This window comes from Microchirus variegatus, assembly GCF_963457635.1.
Source record: "Microchirus variegatus genome assembly, chromosome: 9".
NCBI lineage: Eukaryota > Metazoa > Chordata > Actinopteri > Pleuronectiformes > Soleidae > Microchirus > Microchirus variegatus.
The window spans coordinates 18151422-18164502 of NC_139810.1; positions in this window are offsets into that span (position 1 = coordinate 18151422).

The window sequence follows — 13081 nt, forward strand, 5'->3', positions numbered from 1 at the left end:
GCAATTTTCTAAATTATGGGCCATTAGTTATAGTTGTAATCGTATAAAATATAGAAAAAGTCACCAGGCCTCATAGAATTTACCCCTACTATCCTTCAGCTAGTACAAGGGCAGACAATCACTCTCCAATAGTTTTAATTATCTGTCTCCAAAAAGGAATAACAAGGGTGCAATCCCACTAAAGATGGAGATATGAGCCTGTAGCATTGATACATTTCAGAATCAGAAGACTTTATTGCCATTGTTCAACAAATTACACAAAGAGATTAGAAAGTGTCCACATTCAGTGCCGGAGCGTCCTAGCAATAAGATTAAAAGGTAAACCTTTTTTTTTTTAAATAAATAAATAAATTCAAAAATGAAGTGAATGGATGAATAAGGCAGGAAATATTGCACTTTGCCAGAATATTGCACATCAACTGAATGCCCGTGTTTTTATATTGCACTTGTAGTGTAGTGTATTTTTCCACATTGTTTTATTTTATTTAGCAGCATTTAGTAAGACTATGGTTGACAGATAGAAGCTTCCAACACTATCTGTTATTAATCCCATTGTATGAAGCTTAACTGGTGTATAGTAATATCTGTGGATAAGTTTATCGTGGAACATTTACTTACCACATTAATCTCAGGCAACCTGCACTGAGAACAACTTTTCCCCATGTTTCCTCCTCTATTTTTGTGTTCAAGTCCCTCTCCTAGATTTGCCTCAAATGATCACAGTTACCGTACATTTTATCGGCCATGTTTTCCTAAAAAGCAGGAATGCAGGAACTACGCACAAACCCAGGTGTCTTCAAATAGTAGGGCAGCCATTTTAACCCGAGTCATTAACCAGCCTGATGGCTGAGGGGAAAAACCTTTGTCAGTGGCGAGTTTTGACAGTTTTTGGCAGCCGCAACCTTCTACCAGAGGGAAATGGGGTGACCTGGGTGCGAGGGGTCGGCCATGATCTTTTTTTGCCCGTTTCAGAGCCCTGGTGTCATGCAGGGACTTGAGGGAGGGCAAGGGGGGTTTGATCACCCACTCCTCTGGTCTACTCACCTGCTGAAGCAGCCCACATTTCTTCATTTCAGGAAGTACATCCTCATGTGGCCCTTCTTCACCAGGGCCATGATGTCTCACTTCAAGACCCCGCGTGTTAGTCACGGCTAAAAAGCGGCATGATGGGAGTGGGCGGGGCAGTGATCCTTCTAAAGTCCACCACCATCTCCACTGTTTTCAGGGCGTTGAGCTCCAGGTTGTTACAGTTGCGCCACTTCCACAGCCACTCAATCTCCCTCCTGTATGCAGACTCGGCCCCCTGGATATGAGGACCACCAGGGTGGTGTCGTCTGCAAACTTCAGGAGCTTGACCGATGGATGCAGAGAGGTGCAGCTGTTGGAGAACGGCACCTGCAGCAGGGATAGCTGGCGCTCCAGAATGCGGGGAACGATGTTGTTGAAGGCCGAGCATTTAAAATAATGCAATGTATCTTTAAAACTCATTTACTAAACTGAAAATTAAAAACATATTTATATATTTATATTCAATGACCTTTCACATGACACTAGGATGAGGACATTTTTCAATGTTTTGCATTTTGAAGCGGAAACGTACACAGAACACTGAATTGATTTATGACACAATATAATTGTGTTATCTAAAACACTGCAGAGAATATGCTCACCTGATACCGACACACTACTAAAACAGGTTCTTCATGGCACAGTGGATAAAGCATCAGGGGCCAGTGGTTCAAAAAATGTAATCCGGATCAAAATTATCCAGATTTGGCAATCCCATTATTTGCTATCCAGGATCAGGTAATCTGTCTTACTTTTAAGTTCGGTTTTTCAAAGCAACATTGGATTGGATCACCCTGATCCAGGATTACCAAATCCGGATTACCAGCTATGTAAAGAACAGGTAGAAGAGCCAACATTGGGTCACTTTAAGTGTTTATTTTGAGACGAAACACAAATCATAAACACCCACTTCCATTTATAATTTATTTTATGACCCTTTTTTAATAACCTGAGCCTTTTGAAGAACCAGACCAACCTCTGGCGTTCTGACAGAATGAGGGACTGACTGGATGTGTAGTAAGGGATGCAATTGTTTGAAATTATTTTTCTGAGGATTGTTTCTTTGACATTAATATACAGTGATGAATGACAGTGACAGATTTTAATATATTATTTTTGTTTGTTATTGAAATCTGTTCGGGGTTTATTTCATGGGGACAAGATATTTTTTATTTTTACTTTACTATACTGAAAGGCTTTATACTTTATCACTGTAACGGTTAAACAAGTAAAGTGTAATAAAATATAAATAAAATTATATACACTAATCGATCCAAATGTATTATTTGACCAATTTTAAAGTTTTACTAGATTTTCTTCCTGAAATCCACCATGAAATCCTAACCCTTGTTGGGATCATGGTAATCCTGTTTGGTTTTTTTCTATCAAAGTTTTGAACAACACAAATTGAAGATTTGATCCATTTTTAAACTAGGATTGGATTACATGATCTGATCCAATTTCAGAATCATTCTTTCCCTTTTGAACAACCCATTTTCCAGATTTGATCCAATCTGATAACCAAAATCCGATCAGATTACCTTTGAACTGGCCCCAGGTGATCGTTGGATGAGTCAGTCTTCACTGAATTGACTGATATTTAAATGTTGCCAGGTTTCTTCTTCAAACCATTTTTTGGAGCGGTGACCCTTTATGTTCAATAACAACCTTTGTGTTGCAGACATCTGTGATGGCTGTGGAGCTCCTCCTGTAGACCACATTATGTTTACTCCACCAGACACACAGTGGCAAGAAGCTGATCTCCTTCACAATTCCCTGGACAGGAGCCAGTTCTGCTATTTTGATCCATTTTCAGTGGAGTGGTTCATGTTTTGTGAAATTAGGTCTTTCTGAATGAGCTGTTTGCTTTGGTCGTGACTTAATGTCAGTGTTGGTGAGGACAAAGATCACATAAACGGCAGCTTATCACTGGATATTCTCTTTCTTTGTGTTGTAAATCTGTGAAAGCCTCTGATTAATTTATTGAGGAAGCAGCGAGAGAAAAATACGTTTTATCACTTGTCTGTTTCTCGTGAGCCTTAATTTATTACAGTTAACCCGAGGTATAGGTCCCTATGCCTATTATGTGCACTTTAGGGAAGGGCCTTGCATTTCAGAGGCTGGCCTTTTGCACCACTGTGTGTCTGCACCTGTCCACACCAATAGATGTGCAGGATGAGCTCTGGTATGTGAAGGCCACCATACTTAGCTGATTTGCTTTGAGCAGAGGAGACGTTAGATTGTTAAAATCATGCAGCCTCTGCATCAGCAGTGTGAATGAATTGAGTTATTCAAGGATTTGTCGCTAATTTTCTAAATGCTGGTAGATGTAAATGTAGATTTTCATTTGTATGCTGTATTTTCAGAGTTGTTTTCCAGATGGCATCCAGTAGATTACCTTCACGTTCGTTTCTGTTTATCAGGTTCTGCTAATGATTGATCTGGAAAAAACACTATTTGAGGATGGGATTAGATCAGAATCTACAAAGACCACACAGATCTACAGAGACCAGACTTGTGTAAGATTGGAGGTGACTTTGTTCCACTGCTGCTGTTCTGCTCTCTCTCTACAGCTGAACCTCTGTCAGAGTCGGACAATGACATTATTCCTCGTGGAGAACGAGCTGATAACCAGGGAAGGAAATCTGAAAATGTCTCTTACCAGAGACCGACCTCTCCACAAGACATCCATGCTGTGCTGAGAGAGATGAGCACCATGTTGGGTGAGCACTTACAGAGAGAGAATGAAGGTAAAGTTGTATGTGACGGTTTGCTTCACCAGATTTATATGCCAAGATTTTGACATAAATTTGATCATTTAACTTTTTTATAACTTCCCTAGCACAAGCAGCCAAGTTGGAAGAACTGAAGCAACAGGTCCAAGGTTTGTTTATTTTCCAGCAAGAATCAATATTTTAAAAAAGCCAGATTTACCAAATATATTTACAAAAAAATTATAAGTATTTTGTTTGATCACATAACTTTTCACAATTTTCCCAGCACAAGCAGCCACGTTGAAAGAACTGGACGGGCAGAAGACTCAGCTGAACCAGGTGCAATAAAAGGTTCAAGGTTTGTTTATAGCACATATTTTCCAGCAAAAATCAACATTTTAAAAACCCAGATTTACTAAATATATTTACAAAATATATATATAATTTTTAAGTATTTTAAAGTTGAAATTGGACACTCTAAATTGTCCATAGATGTGAGTGTGAGAGTGAATGAATGATTGTTTGTCTCTATGTGTCCCTGTGATGGACTGATAAACTGTCCAGGGTTTACTCCGCCTATCGCCCTCTGTCAGCTGAGAATGGCACAGCGCCCCCTGTGACCCTCATGTGGAGGATAAAGCAGTAGAAGATGGATGGATTTTAAAGTTGGCTCTACAATGTATAATTTTGTGATTATATATGGTATCTTATACAGTGCGTCATTAGGAGGTATAGCTTATACATTTGAATTATGCCTATTATCTGTAAGTACTATTAAGTTCTGCTCCAGCCTTCAACTTATTGTTCAATTTATTTTCTCTGTGGGTTAAGAACAGTCATGTTTATTTTTTGGTTGTAGTTGGTTCATTTTATTTTATTTTATTTTTTTTACATTGGTAAACACGTGTACAGCATTTTATTTTTTTGGATTATATGAGCCGATTTATTCAAATAAATTGAAACATATTTTGAGCAGCTTTACTCATATGCAGCTATTTGGTTGTTATATTTCTCATTGCACATTTTATGATTCCTGACATTTCAGCACAGGCAGGAGAACTGACTGCTGTTAAAGCCAAGACCAATGTGACAGAAAACCAGGTGGAGGCTCTGATGAGAGACAAAGAAGGTTTGTCCATTCAAAAATTGGCTCATTAGAATAACCATCACACTTGTGTAACAGTTACATTAAAATCTGTATGTTTGTGTCTCTGTCAGTCAAACAGGTGGCCTTCTCAACCTCTCTGTTGGCTTCAGGCTCAGGATACAAAGGACCATTTAATACACACACTAATCTGGTCTTCAGACATGTTGCCACAAATATTGGAAATGCCTACAGCCCACACACAGGTGAATACATTTATTTTTGACAATGTTGACTTAAATCTGGATGACAAAAGTTAAAAAACTTTACTGACAGAAAAATGTCCCACAGGTTTTTTCATTGCACCAGTGAGAGGAGCATACCACTTTGAGTTCTACATAGGTGCAAATGGATCTTCACATGCCTCAGGTGCTGTGTTGGTCAAGAATGGACATCACATTTTTATTGCATATGAACATCAGCCTTCACATTATGGGAGTTCTGCAAATGGTGCTACTCTGCTCTTAGAGGTCAGAGATGTGGTGTTTTTACGTCTGTGGAAGCACTCAATGATTTTTGACAATGCAAATCACCATAGCACCTTCAGTGGTCACCTGCTTTTCACTATGTGAGATGGAACAAGTACGTGTGCTTCTTCACTATGTATGTGTGAAGTGTAACATTCTAGTTTTTGGGTTTCATATTTCTACGTAATAAAAGGTTAAAAAAGCTTGTGTGGATTAACATCAGTAAGAGTTCAATGTCAGAGCGGCAGATTCACTTTATTCCTTCAAAAGAAAACTTCTAAAAACACTTTTTAAAAAAATCACCTTTTTTAATAAAGACGTAATATTAACTGAATCTCTATTAATTCTAAATTGTCTAATGTGGCTTTTGTTGATGTTATGTATTGTTTTTATGCTCAGTTCAGAACTTTGTTTCTAAATAGATTTATATAAAGGTTTACTTTCTTGTTTACTTAAAGACTAAAATGTGCATTTTCACTCTATGGCTCTTAAAAAGGTGATAATAATAGTGATATTATTATGTAAATCTCCACATTTTAGAATCAGGTAGTGTTAATGGTTTTATTTGATAAATTATGTAAATGATTCGTCCACAAAATGTTCATTCTTATTAGGTCATAAAAACAGTTTTTAATATTATTATTTGTTGTATTCTGTGTTCACTGATGTGCTTGTGAATACACTCCGGAGAATGTGCTCACCTGATACCTACGTACTACTGAAAGAGGTTCTTCATGGCACAGTCGGTAAAGCCAAAGCCTCTGTTTGTTTTGGTCGTGACTTAATGTTATTGTTGGTGATTACAAAGATCACATAAACAGCAACTTATCACTGGATGTTCTTTTTCTTTGTGTCATAAATCTTTAAAAGCCTCTGATTGATTTATTGAGGAAGCACCGACAGAAAAACAAGTTTAGTTTCTCGTAAGCCTAGCGTAATTGGGGGAATCAGTTGTAAGTGTGGCCTGAAATGGTGAGAGAGGTAGAGCATGGCTGGAATGCAGGGCTTTCAAGGCACAGCCCCGCCTCCTCAGAGACTGCACACACGGGAACTCTGAGAATGACCTTCACAAGCACAAACCACTACCACCAATTATTAGGAATAATAAATCAAAAATATTGCAAAAATATTTTTTGCAATATTAAGGCAGAGGTGCCCAAGACAAGGCATCTTCCAGGACATTGTCATTGTCATAACCCTGTAAAAACAATGACCATCTGACAAGTCTCTGGTTTGGAGATCTAATGGAACCCAAGAACGTCAGAGGGTTGTGGTCTGTATAAACCACCAGGGGTGCCATTCCTCCAACATACTGGAGAGACTTTAGACCAAAACAATCATGCATACTACTTCCTGTGTGTTTCCCCTCGCAGTGCCTTATGGTCCTGCAGTTCCTATAACGGCACAGTAGGTACCTTTCTTTAAAACCCAACACCGGGTAGGTCAAGAGCAGCTCTGCTTGGTGTTTAGGTCGATAGGTCAAGCATATTTCACATGAGGCTTTGGCGTGGCCAATGTCTTGATTCATTCTTGGCCAATGACCTCTCGTGCCCTACGTTTACACTTCTCTTCTCCCATGTGCCCTTCATGTATCTTTCTTAGCATGTCTTTGTGCATAGAAGATGGAATTACAAATGTGTTGCCTTTGAACACTATGTTGTCAACAACTGACAACTCTCATCTGTACGTCCAGTAGTCTTGATCGCGTAGCGGACAGTCACTTTTGTGTTCAGGCCATCCTCTTGAAATTATCTTCTTGAGCGCTGTCATTGTCTCATCCATGGCAGTCTTTTTTCTTATCTGCTCTGTCCTTTTGCCTGACACCGGAAGTGATGTCATGATCAAATCGACATCTGTATGTCAGCACATTTCTCATCGTCCTGTCTTTCATGTTTATCCACAGCTCTGGAGAGAGTATCAGCAGCATACATGTATTTTCCAGGTGTATATGTCATGTTCACATCTTATTTCTGTAGCCTGATCAACATACGCTTTATCCTTATCAGACAGTCAGTCAATGGCTTGAACATGATGGTGACCAATGGTTTGTGGTCAATTTCCACTTCAATGGCTTGGTCATATATATACTGATGGAAGCGCTCACATGCGCACGTTGAGGCAAGTAGCTCCTTCTCAATTGGAGCGTAGTTGACTTCTGCACTCGTCAGGGCCCTAGATACATATGCCACTGGTCGCCAGGCCTCCTCATGCAGCTGTAGAAGGACAGCCCCTAGGCCATACTGTGACGCACTCGCTGATATTCTGGTGTTCCTCTTCGGGTCATAGAACTTGAACACCGGCTCTGAGGTCAGTATGTTTTTGGAGTGTTTGGAAACACTTTTCTTGCTCATGTTGCCACATCCAATTCGTTGTTCTGCTCTTAAAGCATTCTGAGTGGTGCTGATATGGTTGACAGCCTGGGGATGAACTTTGCCAGGTAAATTACCATCCCTAAGAAATGCCTCAAATCTTCCTTGTTGTGGGGTGTGATGGCCACAGCCACACAGGGTAGTGTCTGCCTACACCCACCCACAATCATTTAATCATTTTTAAGTTGATTTGGTTAGTTAAACAAATAATTTGCAGCATTGATTTGTGTAATTTATTTTGTTTAATATTACATTGTGTGAGTGTAAACTTTGTTGATTATTGTTTCTTTTTTCTGAGTGATCTGCTTGGTGGGGGGTGACTCTATGGGGACAAAAGGCATGGCAAGGGCAGCAAGCAACTGTAAACTATCAGCTTCACTGGACCAAACCATCAGATGTGATGTCATAGGGGAATTTGGGATTTCGTTTTGGTGTTTTGTATAAGTTTGATGTATTGCCTATTTAGTTCATCCCTGTGTGTTTCATTTGGTTTGTCCAAGCCAGATTTTAAGTTTCCCTTTGCCTCTCAATCAGGAGGACTTTTAATTTATTGGCACTTTCTTGTTTGCATGTTTTTTTTCCAGTCATGTTAAGTTGACCTCTTTTATGGCCAATAAAACATTTTTTCTTTGGAAATTTGACCGTGTCCTGTTCCTTCCTACTTGGTCTCTGACATGGGGTTTCTCCATATTTGCAATGGCTGAAGTTCTCCTCAGGTCAGGACTCACCCCGTCCTCGGATACATCTCCAATAAAGGTAAGTGACTTGACCGCAAACTTTGTTGAGTTTCAGATTGACACTTCATGTCCGTTCCAGCACTTGTCTCAATCTCAGCATTCAAATGTCAAAGTTTTGCAGAACTTGTGCGGTAAAACCGCTGTTTAATCGGCTGCGCTTCCCCCACATCAATATCGTGCTCAATCCAGGTGGTACGGGACGGCACATCACTAAAAAGCTGTGGAAATCTTCCAATCAGTTCCACCAACTGATGACTGTGACTCCGGCAGATGAGCTAATGAAGAGTTCAGATTGCACAAAGAATCAGAGTTTTTTAATCTGCCACTCACCAAACTGTCATCAGGCTGAGGGACGCTGTCCAATGCTTCTGTGGCACTGCAGGTGTCCACAGCGAACGCTGGGCCTACGTCACTCTTTACATCACTGTCACCTTTCAAACGCTGATAATATGGATTTAACAGGTTAACATGGTACAGATGAGACAACTTTCTTCGACCTGGTGTAGCTATAAGGTAACTCAAATCAAGAGACTTTTTCTATTACAGTATATGGGCCCAGAAATTTAGCCTGGAATGGTGAAATAACCAACGGCCATAAGCCAGGACCTGATCCCCAGGACTAAACTCATGCGCTCTGTACCACGATCATAATGAGCTCTCATTTTGGTCTGAGACCGTCCGTTTCTATTTAGCCAACAATCCAGCCACAAATAATTTATGTCGAAACCCATTTACAAAGTCAATCAAATTTCGGGCCACTTCAGTGGGAACCAACCCAATTTTCAGTGCTTTCAGTGGTCTGAGCACCGAGTGACCAAATACCAAATCTGGGATACCCTCCTCCCAGTCCCGATCCAAAGTTGTGCAAAATGCATGCAGCAAAGACGTAAAAGCGTCTGATGGAAACACTCTAGCGTGTCTTGGCTTTGCGCATGATACGCAGTGGACCGATTATGGGGAACCCCCAGTGTTTTCAAAACCTGAACAAACCATCCATCCATCCATCTTCTACCGCTTATCCGGGGCAAGGTCGCGGGGGCAGCAGTCTGAGAAGCGACGCCCAGACCTCCCTCTCGCAGGACACTTCCTCCAGTTCTTCCGGGGGGACCCCAAGGCGTTCCCAGGCCAGCCGTGTGACGTAGTCACTCCAGCGTGTCCTGGGTCTTCCTCTGGGTCTCCTCCCGGTGGGACATGCCTGGAACACTTCCCGAGGGAGGCGTCCAGGGGGCATCCGATACAGATGCCTGAGCCACCTCAGCTGGCTCCTCTCGATGTGGAGGAGCAGCGGCTCTACTCCGAGCTCCTCCCGGGTGACAGAGCTCCTCACCCTATCTCTAAGGGAGCGCACCGCCACTCTGTGGAGAAAACTCATTTCAGCCGCTTGTATCCGAAATCTTGTTCTTTCGGTCATAACCCAAAGTTCATGACCATAGGTGAGGGTAGGAACGTAGATTGACCGGTAAATCGAGAGCTTTGCCTTTCTGCTCAGCTCCTTCTTCACCACAACAGACCGATACAACGACCGCATTACTGCGACCGCTGCCCCGATCCGTCTGTCAATCTCACGCTCCATCCTTACCTCACTCGTGAACAAGACCCCAAGATACTTAAACTCCTCCACCTGAGGCAGGATCTCTCCACTGACCCGGAGGGAGCAAGCCACCTTTTTCCGGTCGAGAACCATGGCCTCGGACTAAGAGGTGCTGATTCTCATCCCAGCTGCTTCACACTCGGCTGCAAACCGCCCCAGTTGCGCCCCAGAGATGAAATCCAGTTGCTCCCGAACCGGACCCCCTCCGGCCCCTGACTGCGCCTAGAAATTCTGTCCATAAAAATAATGAACAGAACCGGTGACGAAGGGCAGCCCTGCCGGAGTCCGACATGCACTGGGAACAAGTCTGACTTACTGCCTGCAATGCGAACCAAGCTCCTGCTCCGGTTGTACAGGGACCGCACGGCCCTTAACAAAGGGTCCCCGAACCCATACTCCCAGAGAATGGGGTCGGGGCCCTTTGAATGCCACGAGGGACGCGGTCGAAAGCCTTCTCCAAGTCCACATAACACATGTGGACTGGTTGAGCTGGTTCATCAAAGGGTTTTTATTTTAACTTCCTTATCAAGTATATTCTGTTTGAGGTGTAAGTGTTGTGACAAATGGCATGCAGAGTTTCAGGATGAGTCGCCTACTCAGGGTTGTCACAATGGAATTAGATCAGAACCTATAAAGACCACACAGATCTACAGAGACCAGACTTGTAGACCTGTGTCAGAATGAAGGTGACTTTGTTTTTCCCACTGCTGCTGTTCTGCTCTCTCTCTGCAGCTGAACCTGCGTCAGAGTCTGACAATGACATTATTCCTCGTGGAGAACAAGCTGATAACCAGGGAACGAAATCTGAAAATGTCTCTTACCAGAGACCGACTTGTTCACAAGACATCCATGCTGTGCTGAGAGAGATGAGCACATTGTTGGGTGAGCAGAGAGTAGAGCTGAGACACCTACAGAGAGAGAATGAAGGTAAAGTTGTATGTGGACAGTTTGCTTCACCAGATTTATATGCTAGGATATTGACAGAAATGTGATCATTTACCCTTCTATAACTTTCCCAGCACAAGCAGCCAAGTTGAAAGAACTGAAGCAACAGGTCCAAGGTTTGTTTATTTTCCAGCAAGAATCAATATTTTAAAAAGCCAGATTTACCAAATATATTTACAAAGAATTATAATTATTTTGTTTGATCACATAACTTTTCACAATTTTCCCAGCACAAGCAGCCAAGTTGAAAGAACTGGACGGGCAGAAGACTCAGCTGCAACAACAGCTCCAAGGTTTGTTTATAACACATATTTTTACAGCAATAATAAACATCTATGATGAGCTTGATTTACCAAATTTTGAATTTGTTTAATTATTTTGAACTTCACTTATGCTGTATATGAATGTGCTGTATATGTACATAAAAAGGAAAATACAACAAAATATCTGATGAATATATTTAAAATATTTTTTTAAAGGTGCATTATGTAATAAATCTAAAGCAACTGGCCATAAAATCCTCCTAATATGTTACAGAGACTCAGGAATAATGTTCATATAACATACTGAACTCACCAACAACAACAGTACAGCCAAATTATTTGCATTAAAAAAAAAATCTTTTCGAGACCGCAAATCATGTTTATGTTTTGAAATCATGTTTGGGCATGTAGCGCCACCTACCGCTGTCTACCAATCATAGCTGCCGAGCAACCACCGGTTACCAGTTACATCTGAGCTACAATGGCGGAGAAAATGAAACCTAAAAGACCGTCTGTATTTTGAATTTGAGTGTAGTAACCGTTTTTGGCCACATTCTTACTTTAACTTATCTTACATTAAATTATTTTACTGCATAGTTTTAGAAGTATTTCATATACACTAGTGTGCAAAACTCTCAGGGCACCACCACCTTTGTTTACAATACATTTGCATTGGAATAATGTGACTGAACATTTATCTCATACATTAGCAATCTGTTAATGAGTTTTATATAACACGTGTAGACAATGCATCTTCCCCTCCAGGTTTAAGAGATCCCGGGTCGTGCTACTAACCTAACCACATGAAAAATGTGTTGTTTTAAAGTTTTTAAAGCATACATGTTTCCCGTATCTTCTGGATGTGTTTCTAATATAAAGTGAAGGACAAATAATTATACAGTATGGTTGTTATAGCATTGCGAGAGCAGCAAAGCTAATGATAGCCTAAGACAGTACTGTATATTATTAGGAGCTATCGCTTATACGTTTCAATGAGGTGGCAGAATGTTATCTGTAGATGTAACATTGTAGATAGTCTGCAACTTTTTGGCCAATTTATTTTCTCCATAGTTAAGATCACTCATGTTTCTTTTTTGTTTGTTTTATATAATTGGTATACACATGTACTGGCATGTGTACAGCATTTATTTCTGTTTTTCAGGATGATATTCTGTGATTTGTAAACCATTTTATTTATTTGCCAAAGCAAACTTTTACTTGTGTATATATTTGTTGTTAATTCTCATTGCACATTTTATGATTCCTGACATTTCAGCACAGGCAGGAGAACTGACTGCTGTTAAAGCCAAGACCAACGTGACAGAAAACCAGGTGGAGGCTCTGATGAGAGACAAAGAAGGTTTGTCCATTCAAAAATTGGCTCATTAGAATAACCATCACACTTGTGTAACAGTTACATTAAAATCTGTATGTTTGTGTCTCTGTCAGTCAAACAGGTAGCCTTCTCAACCTCTCTGTTGGCTTCAGGCTCAGGAAACACAGGACCATTTAATACACACACTAATCTGGTCTTCAAACATGTCGTCACAAATATTGGAAATGCCTACAGCCCACACACAGGTGAATACATTTATTTTTGACAATGTTGACTTAAATCTGGATGACAAAAGTTAAAAAACATACATCATTCTCCACTAACATTTACTGACAGAAAAAATGTCCCACAGGTTTTTTCATTGCACCAGTGAGAGGAGCATACCACTTTGAGTTCTACATAGGTGCACATGGATCTTCACATGTCTCAGCTGCTATGTTGGTCAAG